The sequence below is a fragment of the Bos javanicus genome, chromosome 10 (genome assembly GCF_032452875.1).
Source record: "Bos javanicus breed banteng chromosome 10, ARS-OSU_banteng_1.0, whole genome shotgun sequence".
In the NCBI taxonomy this organism is placed as follows: Eukaryota; Metazoa; Chordata; class Mammalia; order Artiodactyla; family Bovidae; genus Bos; species Bos javanicus.
In genome coordinates this window covers 95,020,616-95,039,067 of record NC_083877.1, presented here as the reverse complement: position 1 = coordinate 95,039,067, position 18,452 = coordinate 95,020,616, and positions in this window count along the sequence as shown.

Genomic DNA, 18,452 nt, shown 5'->3' with positions numbered 1-18,452 from the left:
AGATGGTACCTCATTGTGATTTTGATTTACATTTCTCTGATAATGAGTGATGTTGAGCATCTTTTCATGTGTTTGTTAGCCATCTGTATGTCTTCTTTGAAGAACTGTCTGTTTAGTTCGTTAGCCCATTTTTTGATTGGGTCATTTATTTTTCTGGAATTGAGCTTCAGGAGTTGTTTGTATATTTTTGAGATTAATTCTTTGTCAGTTGCTTCGTTGGCTATAATTTCTCCCATTCTGAAAGCTATCTTTTCACTTTGCTTATAGTTTATAATCTTCAGAATGTCTTTCACTTTGGTCATTCAAGCGCATCTGGCTTTATCTTCAACAGTAACCTTCTTCTGAAAACACCCAGATCATGCTTGTTATTACAACCTGAAATATTTTTAGTATACAATGATAAATTTTAAGGCATATTTATATGATAGGTTAATGAAAATGCAAGAAAAAAGTTAAAAGGTACAAATCACACGGTTCAAAGCAAGCACAATATTAACTTTATCAGCAGGAAATAATTAATTTTGGTGGATTGTGAGAAATTAACATGTTTTGTCTACTGTCATGAGTAACAGCAGGTCTTCACTCTCAAGAGAAGTGAGAGTTCTGAAAGTCAAGCCCTGTTTATTTATTTATTTTCTGTAAACTGAATATAATCTTCTCCAGGCCTCCAGCTACTGATTTGGCAAGGAGAATCTCAGGCATTACTGGGACTGTTTCCCCATGAATCTATTATTATCCACTCAACTGTCCCCGTGGGTATCACACAGAGGCTAATCTTTGATGAGATACTGCTCACTCTTGACCTGCACTGCCCCTTCTGACACTCAGTGTTAATGTTGGTTCTTTTGTATGATCACCTTGCCCAATGTCAGTGCAAACTGTACTACTGAGGTAAGGGTGTACTACACGCCATTTTCAACATTAAGGCCAAAAGAGTGTTGCCCATCTTTGCTTACTCACTGCTTCCTGCCTCATTGATCCTGGCACTAACTCTATCCTATTTGCAGTTAGAATGGGTGTTCACTGAACTTGCAACTTATCACCCTTGTTCAGCTTTGTCCAGTTCGGTTCAGTTCATTCACTCAGACGAGTCCAACTCTTTGTGATCCCATGGACTGCAGCATGTCAGGTTTCCCTGTCCATCACCAACTCCACCCCAACTTTTGTCCAAAGCATTTTTTAATCTCAGTACCAAAATTGATCAATCCACTTTAAAGAGTATAAGTAAAACTAAATTACCCTACATTTACTGAGTAATAAACTTTATAGCACATTGATTTTAGAGCATAATAAATAACTTCACTACTTGCATTCATGAAATATTCAATTTATTTGTTAAGTTCTGCAGCAACACTTTCTTCACTTTCATTACAATACTTTTCTCCAAGTGTGGCATTCTGGATCAGTGCTATGATCAGCAAGAACCTGGTATTCCAAGTGTTCTAATTAAATCACAAGCCAAGCTAAAGTATACACTTTAATGTTGCCATTAGAATATTTACTTCAAGTATTTTTTCAAAATGTATATAAATAGTCATAAAAATGAATACTAATAAAATTTAAGAAACCAAGTATGTCACCAACTTTTGTTGCATCAAAGTTAGTTTTGCAAACCAAAAAAAACAGTTTGTATTGAGCATTTCAATTACATAAGATTAACAATTTTATATAAATCAAGTAAATCTTAAAGTTAATAAGTTGAATTATTTAAAATATGTTGTCTAATAAATTTTGAAAGAACCATTTCTTTAAATATCAAAATGGGATTAAGCATTCCAGAGCAGAGAAAAGAAGGGAATCTATGTTTTACTTATTTCAAGTATTAAAGTACAGGAAAGTAACAGCTTTATAGAAAGGGAATGAATGCCTGGTATGACTAGAAAGATGGGATCATCCACAGCCTTGCAGAAACCTTTGTGTTCTAGCCATTTGAGGGATTCAGCTGCTACTTCAAGCATCTTAAAGATGTAACTGAAAGAGCTATCAGAGCTGAGGCAGCCAAGCATTTGGAAAAGAACCACAGCTCAGGGGTGGTCCATCATGCCTTTAGATCAAAGATCAAGTGCAACAAGGTAAGTTGCAGGGCTACCTAGGTAGTCAGGTCACTCAAGAATCACAAACGCCAATACAGTATACTAACGCATATACATGGAATTTAGAAAGATGGTAACGATAACCCTGTAAGTGAGACAGCAAAAGAGACACAGATGTATAGAACAGTCTTTTGGACTCTGTGGGAGAGGGAGAGGGTGGGATGATTTGGGAGAATGGCATTGAAACATGTATAATATCATATATGAAACGAATCGCCAGTCCAGGTTCGATGCATGGTACTGGATGCTTGGGGCTAGTGCACTGGGATGACCCAGAGGGATGGTACAGGGAAGGAGGAGTGAGGGGGGTTCAGGATGGGGAACATGTGTACACCTGTGGCGGATTCATGTTGATGTATGGCAAAACCAATACAATATTGTAAAGTAATTAGCCTCCAATTAAATAAATTTATATTAAAAAAATCACAATACAAAATATTCCACTTCCTTGTTCGGTCCCTCAGTCATGTCCAACTCTTTGCAACCCCATGAACTGCTGCACACCAGGCTTCCCTGTCCTTCACCATCTGCTGGAGCTTGCTTAAACTCAGGTCCATTGAGTCGGTGATGCCCTCCAACCATCTCATCCTCATCATCCTCTTCTCCTCCTGCCTTCAATCTTTCCCGTCATCAGGGTCTTCCCACCTTCTATAATACCTTAAAACCATGAAAATTCCTAGAACCTAAACAAAGCCCTTGACAAATGTAGGATATATTATAGTTTTCTAAAGTGAATGCAAATAAAATCACCCTACTCTTCATGATTAAGGGCTTAATATGGAACTTAAATTAAGGAAAATAAATAAATTTTCCTACACATCTGAATTTAATGGAATTAAACTATTAATTTACTTTCCCCCATAATTTCACAAAAACAGCTATATGACCTTTGCCCTTTCTTTCCTACCAAAGTCTTCTCTTTTGGACACAATCTTATTTGCCTCAACTGTTTCTTAAAAGACATGGTTTTGTGATAACTCTTCATTGTCTTTTGTCTTTTTCTAAATGTGCTTGTTTATATTTCTCTTAAAGAGAAATGCCCTAAATTGCTCACAATAATCCAGTTGGTCTAACAAGTTAAGGGTACAATGTGACCAGAACCTCCTTTGTTTAAAACACTCTGCTCTTTGAACTTGAATAGAGTCTAAGAATAAGTTATTTTGGTTGCCATACTCCATGTGGATTCCCATTGGTTTCATCATCAATTAATGTCCTTAGGTTCTTCTCCTAGTATGTTAATAAGTAATGTCTCTGACATGTCATTGGGTTTCCCTGGTAGCTCAGCTGGTAAAGAATCTGCCTGTAATGCAGGAGACACAAGTTCAATCCCTGGGTTGGGAAGATCCCTTGGAGAAGGGAACAGCTACCCACTCCAGTATTCTGCCCTAGAGAACTCCATGTACTAAGGGTCAGACATGACTAAGCAGCTTCACTGTCACCCCATATTCATAAAGATTAAAAAAAATAGCTTTTGGAATTTTATATTTAGCACAACTAATGCTCATTCTGTTAGATATAAATCCATATATTTACAATTCCTTAGTATTGACTGAATTAATGATTTGGTAATAATATTTTCATCAGTACCTCCTTAATTGCATAGCTGTTTATTCAGAAAGGTGGTTAGTTGGAAAGAACTTGAGAGAAGGAGAAAGGGATTGAATGTAGAATTAAAGAAAAAATTGACTTACTGCTCTTGTTACACTTGCCAGTTTTTAGTTTTGTTTCAGTGGGAAGTAGGAGTAAGTGGAATGAGCTTCCTTGGTGGCTTAGTGGTCAAGAATCCTATTTCAATGCAGGAGACTCAGGAGACACACATTCAATCCCTGGGTGAGGAAGGTCCCCTGGAGGAGGGCATGGCAATCCACTCCAGTATGCATGCTGGGAGAATCCCGTGGACAGAGGAGCCTGGCAGACTACAATCCATGGGATGGCAAAGGGTCAAGACTGAGCACGCTTGACTGAACATGAGTATGAAGAGTGAGTGGAATAGATGAATTTTATTTCACTAAAGTATTGAAAGGGTCCATTAAGAATACATAATGTTATCCCTTTCCTTATTACATAGTGAGAACCTTAACAGATATAGGACATTTTAGAGAAGCACATGTCTTTGCTGCAACAAAGTGAGCAGAATGAAGGCAGGGGGCCAAAATATGGATTTATTTATGATTTTGCCAAAGGGCAAAGAGCTATTTAGTGAAAGGCACACATCTAGGAATATATTAACCTGTAGTGTTACTGATTAGGGTTTTAGACACTTTAATCAATGGAATTATCAGAAGCTAGACAAGAAATTCAGGGAAGGCTTTATTGGGGTCCCTGCTACAGCAGCAGAGAGTGAGAACAAGTAACTGGTTCCCTGAGAGAATGTGAACTAAAACCACAGTAAGATACCACTTCACCACTACTGGGATGGTTATGATCAAAAGAAGAGAATAACAAGCATTGTCGAGGATGTAGAGAAATTGGAATCTTACAAAATGCTGGTAGGAGTGTGAGATGATGCAGCTACTTTGGAAAACAGCCTGAAAGTTTCTCAAAGTTTAAGCAATAGAGTTAATGCACTGCCTAGCATTTCCACCCTAGGAACATACTCATGATGAAAAAAATATGTATGTGTAATCTATATATATTTGCTGACACAAAAATAAGTAAATGATTCTTTATGGCAACATTATTCAAAATAGCTACAAAATACACAAAATCAAAATGCTCAAATGTTAATCCACTGATGAATGGATAAATACTATGTATTATAATATTATATAATATAATATCCATTCAGTGGAATTTTATCTAGCAATAAAAATAGATATATAAGTACTGATACATGGTACCACCCTGCTTATTTAACTTATATGCAGAGTACATCATGAGGAATACTGGGCTGCATGAAGCATAAGCTGGAATCAAGATTTCTGGGAGAAATATCAATAACCTCAGATATGCAGATAACACCACCCTTATGGCAGAAGGTGAAGAAGAACTAAAGAGTCTCTTGATGAAAGTAAAAAAGGAGAGTTAGAAAGTTGGCTTAAGGGTCAACATTCAGAAAACTAAGATCATGTCATCTGGTCCCATCACTCATGGCAAATAGATAGCTGACTTTATTTTTCTGGTTTCCAAAATCACTGAAGATGGTGATTGCAGCCATGAAATTAAAAGACGCTTACTCCTTGGAAGGAAAGTTATGACCAACCTAGACAGCATGTTGAAAAGCAGAGACATTACTTTGTCAACAAAGGTCCGTCTAGTCAAGGCTATGGTTTTTACAGTGGTCATGTATGGATGTGAGAGTTGGACTATAAAGAAAGCTGAGCACAGAAGAATTGATGCTTTTGAACTGTGGTGTTGAAGCAGACTCTTGAGGGTCCCTTGGACTGCAAGGAGATCTAAACAGTCCATCCTAAAGGAGATCAGTCCTAGGTGTTCCTTGGAGGGACTGATGTTGAAGCTGAAACTCCAATACTTTGGCCACCTGATGCAAAGAGCTGACTCATTTGAAAAGACCCTGATGCTGAGAAAAATTAAGGGCAGGAGGAGAAGGGCATGACAGAGGATGAGATGGTTGGATGGCATCACCAACTCAATGGAGATGGTTTTGGGTGGACTCCGGGAGTTGGTGATGGACAGGGAGGCCTGGCGTGTTGCAGTTCATGGGGTCACAAAAAGTCGGACCCAACTGAGAGACTGAACTGAACTGACATGGTACCACAAGGATAAATCTTTATAAAAATAAAAAGTAAATAAATAAATACAATAAACCAGTCACAAAGCATCACATAATGTATGAATTCATTTACATGAAATGTCCAGTTTAGGCAAATCTATAATGACAGAAAATATATTAATATTGGCCTAGGTTCAGGAGTTTGGATCAGATGAAATGGTGAATGACTCCTAACAGACACAGAATTTCTTTCTGAGGTGACAAAAATGTCCTAAAATCAATTGCAGTGGTGTATGAACAATTCTGTGAATATTGCATCATTGACTCAACATATATGAGTTTGATCAAACTCCAGGAGACAGTAAATGACAGGGAAGCCTGGTATGTTGTAGTCCATGGGGTTGCAGAGAGTTGGACATGACTGACTGAACAACACATACACACACACACACACACACACAAAGATGTATGCATTTGGTACCGTTGTCTGCTATAGTAAATAAGTACCTGGGTTGGTTAATATACTATAAAATTTTTGTATAGACTAATATTGTGCATCTACCTTGAAGAGAAATACCTCTGAGTACATACCCAAAACATCTTCTTCAGGTTTTTTATTTTTATTTTAGTTAGTCATATTTCAAGTGATTATAGTATATTCATATTTCTATAAAAACAGTTTATCCAATGTAACCATCATACAGGAATATATGACTTGAAAAAATGTCTTTAAAATATTTCTCCAGAATATTAACAGCATAAGTTGAAGAAAGTGGGATATGAGAAAATACCTACATATTCTTAGAATTACTTGGAAATTAATAGATCAATAAGAGTTTTTTGAGCAAATAAATGATCTAATCTAGGATGTGAAATGTATTAATGTTATTAAGTCTGATTTATAAGTGGATGAAATTTGTGTGCTGGAAGTCAAGGAAAATCTGATGGCATTTAAATTCCCTCTACTCTGTGTCAGATTCTTTGCTAGTACGTTTCCTAATTATTGAATTATATCAATAACTCTACAGGACTACTCATATATTATACATAAAAACTGAGACTCAGGGATAGCAATGTTAAACATTTTCTCTAGATAATGGGATATTTATTCCCTGGCCTACACTTGACTCCAAGATTTTTAAAATGAAGCTATCGTGAGCATTAAAATTAGGTAGTGACTAAAACATGTTTGTTTTTCTGGGCACCAAAATCACTGCAGATGGTGACTGCAGCCCTGAAATTAAAAGACGCTTACTCCTTGGAAGGAAAATTATAACCAACCTAGATAGCATATTCAAAAGCAGAGACATTACTTTGCCAACAAAGGTTCGTCTAGTCAAGGCTATGGTTTTTCCTGTGGTCGTGTATGGATGTGAGAGTTGGACTGTGAAGAAGGCTGAGCACCAAAGAATTGATGCTTTTGAACTGTGGTGTTGGAGAAGGCTCTTGAGAGTCCCTTGGACTGCAAGGAGATCCAACCAGTCCATTCTGAAGGAGATCAGCCCTGGGATTTCTTTGGAAGGAATGATGCTAAAGCTGAAACTCCAGTACTTTGGCCACCTCATGAGAAGAATTGACTCATTGGAAAAGACTCTGATGCTGGGAGGAATTGGGGGCAAGAGGAGAAGGGGACGACAGAGGATGAGATGGCTGGATGGCATCACTGACTCGATGCACGTGAGTCTCAGTGAACTCCGGGAGTAGATGATGGACAGGGAGGCCTGGCATGCTGCGATTCATGGGGTCACAAAGAGTTGGACACGACTGAGTGACTGATCTGATCTGATCTGAAAACATGTTTGAGAGTCTTGAGTATGGAGACCATATAATAGCAGCATTAATGAAATTTTATTCAATAATTTTGTGAACAATGATTAGAGAATCAGATATTGGAAACAAGAAAAGCATTTCTGACTATGTAATTTGTAGATAAAAAAAAATACCACTATAAGAGATCATACCTATCAAAGCTGCCAGACCTAACCTATGAGTGATGAGTTAATGTTTAAGATCATAATAGTAAGAATTTGGTGAGGAGTTAAGAAACTTATTAGACTGATCTATTATTAGGACACCAAAGGGTGAGAGAATACAACAAAGATAAAATATTTGACAACTATTTCCTCAGAATTTCCCGTGAATCTCTTAAATAGGAGTTTAGATTTATTTATGAAGTTTTTGCTATTTATTCAATAATGATATTAAAAACTTGGCCAGGCAAGGGTGTGTTAAGTTGAACTTCTCAAAGTTGGCTATTTTTACTCTCATTAATATTTTTCTTTCTTTTTTCATGGTACTTCATGAACTCACAAATTACTTCATTGTTCAAACCGACAATTTCTAGATTGCATAATGTTTGTTTGTACCTTTGGGGTATTTTAGAGAAACAATAATCAACCAAGTTATTTACTTAAATTCAACTTCCAATATATATGTACAATTCACTCTTTTTTTAATTGAAATGACCTGAGGGTTTTAACATGAACAGTTATTCCTTTCATAGATCATAGTAATTATTTCAGATCAACTTTTGAATTCCTTTTAGGTCTAATTAGAAAACAGACCCAGAAACTCCAAAAATAACATCACAGTCAATTAGATTAAAATATTGAAAAACTTTGGAAGAGATCTTGGAAAAAAATTGTTGTCTATTGATTGATTAGATTTTGCCTACTTTTGGTCATGTAATTCCAACAGCAATTGGAAGTCTTATGTGATTATAGACAATGTATTACTATGGTCCATGGTTTAAGGAAGGGAGGCGAAAGAGGCATGTCTTCTCTTATAGAAAAGGCAAGGAATCATTTAGTACAATTATTTTAGTAGGGCTTTTTCTAGATCAATGGGTACATATAACTCATTCTTTAAGAACTGTATCTTGAGCTCATAAGTTACTTCAGATGGCTCAGAGAGCCTTGAGACTGAATGGCATCCAAAAGAAAGATTAATATGACAGATTAGAATTGTTTGAAAGCATGGCTATGGTCTTTTGATTAGATAATATACATATGTATTCATTAAGCTTCTTAAGTTCCATGTATGGTTATACTACTTGACTATAAATTGAAGAGTGTTAAATAAAATTCTAGGAAACATAATTCTTAGTGAGATACCCAATATATCACAAATACTCTGGTGACCAATTTGGAAAAGAATAGAAGCCTTATTCATATTGAAAAAGCAGTATAATGGAATGAACATTTTCAAATTAAAAAAAAGTACTTTTGTTGCTGTTTAGTTGCTTAGTCATGTCTAACTCTTTGCAACCCCACGGACTGCAGCACGCCAGGCCTCCCTGTCCTTCACCATCTCCTGGGGCCTGCTCAAACTCATGTCCATTGAGTTGGTGATGCCATGCACATCTCATCCTCTGCCATCCCAGCATCAGGGTCTTTAATAATGAGTCAGCTCTTCATGTCAGGTGGTCAAAGTATTGGAACTCCAGCTCTAGAGATCAAACGATATTTAATAATGCTGCTGAGGTGAAAGTAAGTAAATACTTTACCTCCTTGGCACATACACTAAGACAATGAACATTTTTAAAAAGTTCTCAAATGTTTCGCTTTTGGATACTTATTATTTACCATTATCAGTGATTGTGTCTGATCACTGTATATTTGCTAAATCTCTGTGTTGTGGATAGTCTTAAAAGATAGGCCCAAATATTCTACGCTTTCTGATTTTCACCTTCATGCCTGCATTGATTCACAGATGGGTTTCTGCGTTAATTGAACAGGTAGAATTGGTGGAAGTGATGCAATGATAGTTCTAGATCTAAGTCTTAAGAAAGTCTGGAGCTAGCACATAGGGATTTTGGTCCCACTGAAGAGATTACACAGGTAGCCTGCACAAAAAGAAGGGACACCCAAGGAGGTACATGCAGAGAATAAGGGGCCCAGACTTCCCAGCTACCCAGCTTTTGAATTCAATTATAAGTTAAACACAGCATATCAAAAACTTTAGAGTAATTATTAAGTAATCTTTGGATGAAATTTATTTACATGCTTGTATTTGGGAAACATTGAGTTTGTTTAATATTATTAAAAATTTCTTCCTTAAAATATTTGGTTGAATTCTGTAGTGAATCTGTCTAAGCCTGGAGCTTTTAATTATGGAAAGGTTCATAACATAAAATTAAATTTCTGATAGCTAAAGAGATTTTCAGGTTTCTTTTTTTTGTCATTTTTGATAGATTGCATCTTTCAAAGCTGTTTTTATTTTATCTATGAATAAAAATTATTGGTGTAAAATCATTGATGGTGCATCTTTTTTCATCCTTTTAATATCTTTAATATTTATAGTAGAATTTATGTTTCTTTAAATAACTGCCAGCTCCAAATAGTACTACCAATGCCATCACCACAATCTTGTAGTAAAGAAGGGTATTCCTGCTCCTCTTCACTCTTCTTCCTCATGTGCTGTAACTCAAGAGGAATCTACAGTTATGATTATCAAGTTGGGTCAGTGTAGCTGATGCAGACAGCTTTAAATACTCTTGGCCTCATCATCTTAGTCTTGCTCAGGATAGTGTCTGATTGATTTCAGTCAAGACTGAACTGGAAGAAACTTGCTTCCTGCCTGTAAGGGGATGCACAGGCTTTGCGTTGATATCACTGCAGATCTACCCTCCTTTGTGGCCATTCTCAGAGTGGAAACCACAGAAATACAGGATGGTTAACTCCTTGGTTAGAAAGTGCATGACCAATAGAAGTTCATTTATTCTGTCTTCCCCTCCTAAGCTGTTGAGGTATGGATTGTAGGGCCCAGCCAAGAAATTATTGAACAGTCAATTATGCTTGCACTGACTTGAATCTTGGTACCTCCTATTATAGATGGCTAGGAAGTGGTTGCTTTCCAATGATTTCTTCCAGTCACCTTTTCTCCCACCCTTTAGGTATATAACCAAAGTTAGCATAACACTTTCATATGAAGTAAAGAGCATGAGAATTTTTTTTTTTTTTTCCACAACAGGGTTGGGAGAAAGCTGTGAACATGGAGAGGTGATAAAATTTTGACTGAGGTGTGCATATTTAAGTAAAGATGGGAAGTTGGTAGTTAGACATAAGAATCTGGAGCAAAGATAAGATGTTTGGCAAAAGGTTGACAAGGTGTGGGAGGGAATTATTATACAAATGAATGGATCGAAGAACCTTTTTCAGAACCCTAAAACCAATCTCATGAAGTCAATGAATACAGACAAAAAAACTCATAAGCATATTCAAAAGTAATTTTCATTAATACAGGTGTAAGCCCAAAGAGGCCTACTGTTGAAGATCAATGAGAACTCTGAAGAGAAATGAAACATCAATTATGTCAAAGGATATGGAAGTGACATGTAGACATCTGTCAGTGCAAGGAACATTAAAATGTCTAATAACATATCATTGTTTTCTTGGAAGCAAAAGGATAAAAAAAATCAGATTCCATCAGAGTTTGGGAGATGAAAATGTCAAAAAAATACTGAAAGCAAAATTGGCATAAACTATGAAGAATTTTGATTCCAAAGAAAAGAAAAGTATCAGTACACATAGAGATGCATGGTTTTCAGAGGAGGATTTTTATCCCTTTATTCAAAGAATATGAACCTGCTTTTGTGTTCCAAAAGAAGGCAGGAAGAGACTTTTACAAGAGAGTCATAGAAGGAGGAGAAAGGGTGTTGATTCTGTCAACTTCTTAAGATAGAAATATGGTAAGGTAAATATGGATGAAAATGAGTTTGTAGTTGAGGCCAGAAAGATTAGTTGATCATATCCCAGTGTCTTCATGATCTCTCTCAGATAAATATCTACAAATCTACCAAGTTTTAGGATAGGAGTTTTGAAGGGCAGGACAAAAATCTATCTTCTGAGAAGAATGGGAGAATTAACCAGGGATACGTAAGAGATGACTCATTGGAAAAGACCCTGATGTTGGGAGGGATTGGGGGCAGGAGGAGAAGGGGACGACAGAGGATGAGGTGGCTGGATGGCATCACTGATTTGATGGACATGAGTTTGAGTGAACTCCGGGAGTTGGTGATGGACAGGGAGGCCTCGTGTGCTGTGATTCACGGGGTCGCAAAGAGTCAGACACGACTGAGCGACTGAACTGAACTGAACTGAATGTAAGAATGTCCAAGAATGTTCCAGGCTCCTATGCAATATTGCTCTTTACAGCATTGGACCTTGCTTCTATCACCAGTCACATCCACAACTGGGTGTTGTTTTTGCTTTGGCTCCATCCCTTCATTCTTTTTTGGAGTTATGTCTCCACTGATCTCCAGTAGCATATTGGGCACCTACCAGCCTAGAGAGTTCATCTTTCAGTGTCCTATCTTTTTGCCTTTTCATACTGTTCATGGGGTTCTCAAGGCAAGAATACTGAAGTGGTTTGCCATTCCCTTATCCAGTGGACCACATTCTGTCAGACATCTAACTATGACCCAACCAGAAAGTGAAGAACTAAAGAGCTTCTTGATGAAAGTGAAAGAGGAAAGTGAAAAACTTGGCTTAAAGCTCAGAAAACTAAGATCATGGCATCTGGTCACATCATTTCATGGCAAATAGATGGGGAAACAGTGGCTGACTTTATATTTGGGGGCTTCAAAATGACTGCAGATGGTGACTGCAGCCATGAAATTAAAAGACGCTTACTCCTTGAAAGGAAAGTTATGACCAACCTAGACAGCATATTAAAAAGCAGAGACTTTACTATGTCAACAAAGGTCCATCTAGTCAAGGCTATGTTTTTTCCAATAGTCATGTATGGATGTGAGAGGTGGACTATAAAGAAAGCTGAGTGCTGAAGAATTGATGCTTTTGAACTGTGGTGCTAGAGAAGACTCTCGCGAGTCCCTTGGACGGGCAAGGAGATCCAAGCAGTCCATCCTAAAGGAGACCAGTCCTGGGTGTTCATTGGAAGGACTGAGGTTCAAGCTGAAGCTCCAATACTTTGGCCACTTGATGCGAAGGGCTGACTCATTTGAAAAGGCCCTGATGCTGGGAAAGATTGAAGGTGGGAGGAGAAGGAGATGACAGAAGATAAGATGGTTGGATGGCATCACTGACTCAATGGACATGAGTTTGAGTAAGCTCCAGGAGTTGGTGATGGACAGTGAGGCCTGGTGTGCTGCAGTCCATGGGGTCACAAAGAGTCAGACACAACTGAGCAACTGAAATGAACTGAACTGATGTAAGAATGTTGCTGGATGACAATGAATACTCAACTGGAATGATTTTTCTATTTCTGGATTTTTTTTTTCATTTTCTATGATGCCAAATTACATAAAAATTGTACATTGTCCCCTACTAGTTCCTAATATACAAAAGAGACAGGGAGAATGGTTACACTTTAAGATTCATTTAACTGAGAGTTTAAGACACAGCATCAATGGAACTCTACATTTGGTGATGTTAGTAAAAATATTCACATAACTAAACAACAGGTCAGCCTATCTAAGGTAAAAATACTGGCAGAATGGTTCTGACCTGCTGAGAAAAATAATGGCTACAGATAATGATAGTGTAAAATAAAAGTACCAGAAATATCAATATCAAAGACAATTTAATGTGAGGGATGGAGCAGCCAACAGTGTCTATGAGGAAGGATGTTAGACATGGTTAGAGGGGAAGGCTACTGGGGTTTGATTCCTTAGAAATAGGCAGAGCTATGCAGCTGTGATACTGTTGTGGGTGAGAAAACCGAGTACAACAATGACAGAGAGGGATGGAATGAAATAATGCCATCCTAGAACCAAAGTCCGTGGATAACTAGGTGCTCTTTCTCTTAGAGATGAGATAGAGGGTCCATCAGATATTCTAGCGGTGTTTCAGCTATTTTTATGTTGTTGTTTATTTTATAGGGAGAAAAACTGGAATAGGGGCCAAGAATCAGAGGCTTATATAGCTGACAGCCTTCCTGACCTGTGTCTGTAATGAGTCATACATATGAATTATTTTTAAAGTAGATAAGAGTTGATACTTGATGAAGAATTTTAAAAAAAAAGTTCAATAAAGAAGAGCTTTGAGTAAATAATCACAGTTATTTTAAACTCAAAGACACAGCAATGGCATGGTGAACACTTACAGAACAAATGAACTTGTCTTTTTCCATCCCCAAATCAGTGAGCTATAAATGGCACCGTTAACAAAACACAGAGTTTAGTCATCATTGCAATTGCAAAGGCATACTTATCAACTGTCATTAATTTACATGATTAAGTGTCAAGTGGGTGATTCATAAATTTAGGTTCATTTTCAAAGGCAAACCCATCTCCCAGTAGGGGTCAGGAGCTGAGTAGCAGTAGATTAAATTCCATCTAATCTTTCAAGAGTTTTAATTCTGTATCAGTAATTTAGCCTGCAATTTTAGTTCATGTTTCATGGATTCTCTACGTGCCTGTGTGCGTGCTCAGTCACTTCAGTTAAGTCTGACTCTTCGTGACCCTATGGACTGTAGCACTCCAGGCACCTCTGTCCATGGGATTCTCCAGGCAGGAATACTGGAGTGGGTTGCCATGCTGTCCACCAAAGGATCTTCCCAGCCCAGTGATCAAAATGGTGTCTCCTGCATCTCCAGCAATGCCAGCAGATTCTTTACCACTAGCACCCCCTGGGAAGCCCATGGATCCTCTACAAACACCCCAAAATTCAAGAAAAAGCTGATCAGTGCATCTGCATTCTGGAGAAATGTTGCATCCTTAGGCCCTCAATATAGGTCATTCTAAAAATCCTCATGTCATTGAAGTAAGTTGATTTTACCTAAAGATGATGCCTTAGGGAGGAGCCAAGATGGCGGAGGAGTAGGACGGGGAGAACACTTTCTCCCCCACAAATTCATCAAAAGAGCATTTAAACGTCGAGTAAATTCCACAGAACAACTACTGAATGCTGGCAGAGGACATCAGGCACCCAGAAAAGCAACCCAACTCTTCGAAAGGAGGTAGGAAAAAAATATAAAAGACAAAAAAATAGACAAAAGAGGGAGGGACGGAGCTCCGTCCCGGGAAGGGAGTCTTAAAAAGAGAGAAGTTTCCAAACACCAGGAAACCTTCTCACTGCCGAATCTGTGCCGAGCTTTGGAAGCACAGAGGGCAACATAACAGGGAGAAAATATAAATAAACAATTAAAACTCGCAGATTTCGAGCCCTACGGTAACTCCCCCAGTGGAGAAGCAGCGCAGACGCCTGCATCCGCCATTAGCAAGCAGGGGCTGGGCAGGGAGGCGCGGCGCGGGCTGCATCGCTCAGAGTAAGAATCTGGCCTGAATACCCTGAGCACTATCTGAGCGAAATAATTTGGGCTAGCAAACCAGACTGTGGGATATCTACCACGCGAAAAGCCAGCCCCAACCTAAGACACCGCCAGGCCCGTGCACGGAACAAAGGACTGAACAGAGATAGCTGGCTGCAGACCTTCCCCCTCCGGTGACAGGCAGCCAGAGCCGGAAGGGGGCAATCGCAGCCCCAGAGAGACATTATCTATAAAACTGTAAGCAGGCTTCTTTGCTAACTAAAACTTCTTGGGGGTCTGGACGGTCAACATCTGCCTGAGAAGGTGCGCCAGTTTTACACCCAGATAACCGAGTGGCGGGGAGGCGATAAGTCGCTGCATTGGCGCTCGCCAAACACCTCATCACCTGAGCTGCTCGGACCTGGGAAGAGCACAAAATGCAGGCCCAACTGAGTCTGCGCCTCTGAGGACTACCCGAGTGCCTGAACCTGAGCGGCTTGGACCTGGGAGGTGAATGCAGCCCAGGGCCAGCCTCGGATTGTTCCCGGCGGAACAACCTAGAGCCTGAGCAGTGTGGGCAGGGAGGCTACATGCACCGTGAGCGGGGGCAGACCCAGTGTGGCTGAGGCACTGCGAGCACACGCCAGTGTTATTTGTTTGCAGCATCCCTCCCTCCCTCCCCACAGCGCAACTGAACAAGTGAGCCTAAAAAAAAAAAAAAAAGCTTCCCCCACCGTCCCCTTTGTGTCAGGGTGGTAACCAGACACTGAAGAGACCAGCAAACAGAAGAAGTTATAACAGAGGGAAACGCCTTGGAAGCTACAGGCAATAGATTAAAACCCCGTGGTTACCACGGACTACATAGGAAGGGGCCTATAGATCTTGAGAAATATGTCAGACCAAGGAACTAGCCAAAAGTGAACTGAACCCACAATACTCACAACAAAACCAGAAAAAGTCCTAGATATATTTTTACTATTTTTACGATCATTCTTACTTTCTTTCTTTCTTTTTTTTAATTTTTAGAAAAAAATTTTTTTAAGTCCTCTATTGTTCCTTTAATTTTCACTTTTATAACCTATTACTTTGCAAAAAAAAAAAAAAAGACCCTATTTTTTTCTTCTTCAGCAAACTTCATATATGTATATTTTATAATTTTTTGACCTTGTTTTTTTTTTCTTCTTCTTTTCTTTAACATTGTATTTTTGAAATTCCAAACTCTACTCCAGTTTTTTAATTTTAGCTTTTTGGTATATGTTATCAATTTTGTGCCTATAGTTTTTTTTATAATTTCTGTGACTTTTTTTTTCTGTTTCTTTCTCTTCTTCTTTTATATAACATTGTATATCTGAAATTCCAAACTCTACTCTAGATTTTTAATTTATGCTTTTTGGTATTTGATATTAATTTTGTACCTGTATTTTCTTTATAATTTTCACGACCTTGTTTGTTTTTCTTGGTTCGTTTTTTCTCTCTTTCTTTTCCTTCTTCTTTTCTTTAACATCGTATTTTTGAAATTCCAAACTCTACTCTAGATTTTTAATTTTTGCTTTTATGTATTTGGTACCAATTTTGTACCTTTAAGAACCCAATCCTCAGGACCTATTTTTCACTAGGGAGAGAGATTACTGGCTTGACTGCTCTCCCTCCCTTTGGACTCTCCTTTTTCTCCACCAAGTCGCCTGTGTCTCCTCCCTAACCCCTCTCTACTCTACACAACTCTGTGAGTTTCTGTGTGTTCCAGATGGTGGACAACACTTAGGGAACTGATTACTGGCTGGATCTGTCTCCCTCCTTTTCATTCCCCCCTTTTATCCTTCTGGCCACCTCTGTCTCCTTCCTCTTTCTTCTCTTCTCTGTATAACTCCGTGAACATCTCTGAGTGGTCCAGTTGTGGAGTGCACATAAGGAAGTGACTACTGGCTACCCTATTCTCTCCACTATTGATTCCACCTCATCTCATTTGGGTCACCTCTAACTCCTTCCTCCCTCTTCTCTTCTCCATGTAACGCTGTGAACCTCTCTGAGTGACCCTTACAGTAGAGAAACTTTTCATCTTTAATGTAGATGTTTTATCAATGGTGCTGTATAGAAGGAGAAGTTTTGAAACTACTGTAAAAATAAGACCAATAACTGGAAGCAGGAGGCTTAAGTCCAAACCCTGACCCCAGGGAACTCCTGACTCCAAGGAACATTAACAGACAGGAGCTCATCAAACGCCTCCATACCAACACTGAAACCAAGCACCACACAAGGGCCAACAAGTTCCAGGGCAAGACATACCAAGCAAATTCTCCAGCAGCAAAGGAACACAGCCCTGAGCTTCAAGATACAAGCTGCCCAAAGTCACCCCAAAACCATAGACATCTCATAACTCATTACTGGACATTTCATTGCACTCCAAAGAGAAGAAATACAGCTCCACCCACCAGAACACCGACACGAGCTTCCCTAACCAGGAAACCTTGACAAGCCACCTGTACAAACCCACACACAGTGAGGAAAAGCCACAATAAAGAGAACTCCACAAACTGCCAGAATACAGAAAGGACACCCCAAACTCAGCAATTTAAACAAGATGAAGAGACAGAGGAATACCCAGCAGATAAAGGAACAGGATAAATGCCCACCAAACCAAACAAAAGGGGAAGAGATAGGGAATCTACCTGATAAAGAATTCCGAATAATGATAGTGAAATCGATCCAAAATCTTGAAATTAAAATGGAATCACAGGTAAATAGCCTGGAGACAAGGATTGAGAAGATGCAAGAAAGGTTTAACAAGGACCTAGAAGACATTAAAAAGCGTCAATATATAATGAATAATGCAATAAATGAAATTAAAAACACTCTGGAGGCAACAAATAGTAGAATAACAGAGGCATAAGATAGGATTAGTGAATTAGAAGATAGAATGGTAGAAATAAATGAATCAGAGAGGATAAAAGAAAAACGAATTAAAAGAAATAAGGACAATCTCAGAGACCTCCAGGACAATATTAAATGCTACAACATTCGAATCATAGGGGTTCCAGAAGAAGAAGACAAAAAGAAAGACCATGAGAAAATACTTGAGGAGATAATAGTTGAAAACTTCCCTAAAATGGGGAAGGAAATAATCACCCAAGTTCAAGAAACCCAGAGAGTCCCAAATAGGATAAACCCAAGGCGAAACACCCCAAGACACATATTAATCAAATTAACAAAGATCAAACACAAAGAACAAATATTAAAAGCAGCAAGGGAAAAACAACAAATAACACACAAGGGAATTCCCATAAGGATAACAGCTGATCTTTCAATAGAAACTCTTCAAGCCAGGAGGGAATGGCAAGACATACTTAAAATGATGAAAGAAAATAACCTACAGCCCAGATTATTGTACCCAGCAAGGATTTCATTCAAGTATGAAGGAGAAATCAAAAGCTTTTCAGACAAGCAAAAGCTGAGAGAATTCTGCACCACCAAACCAGCTC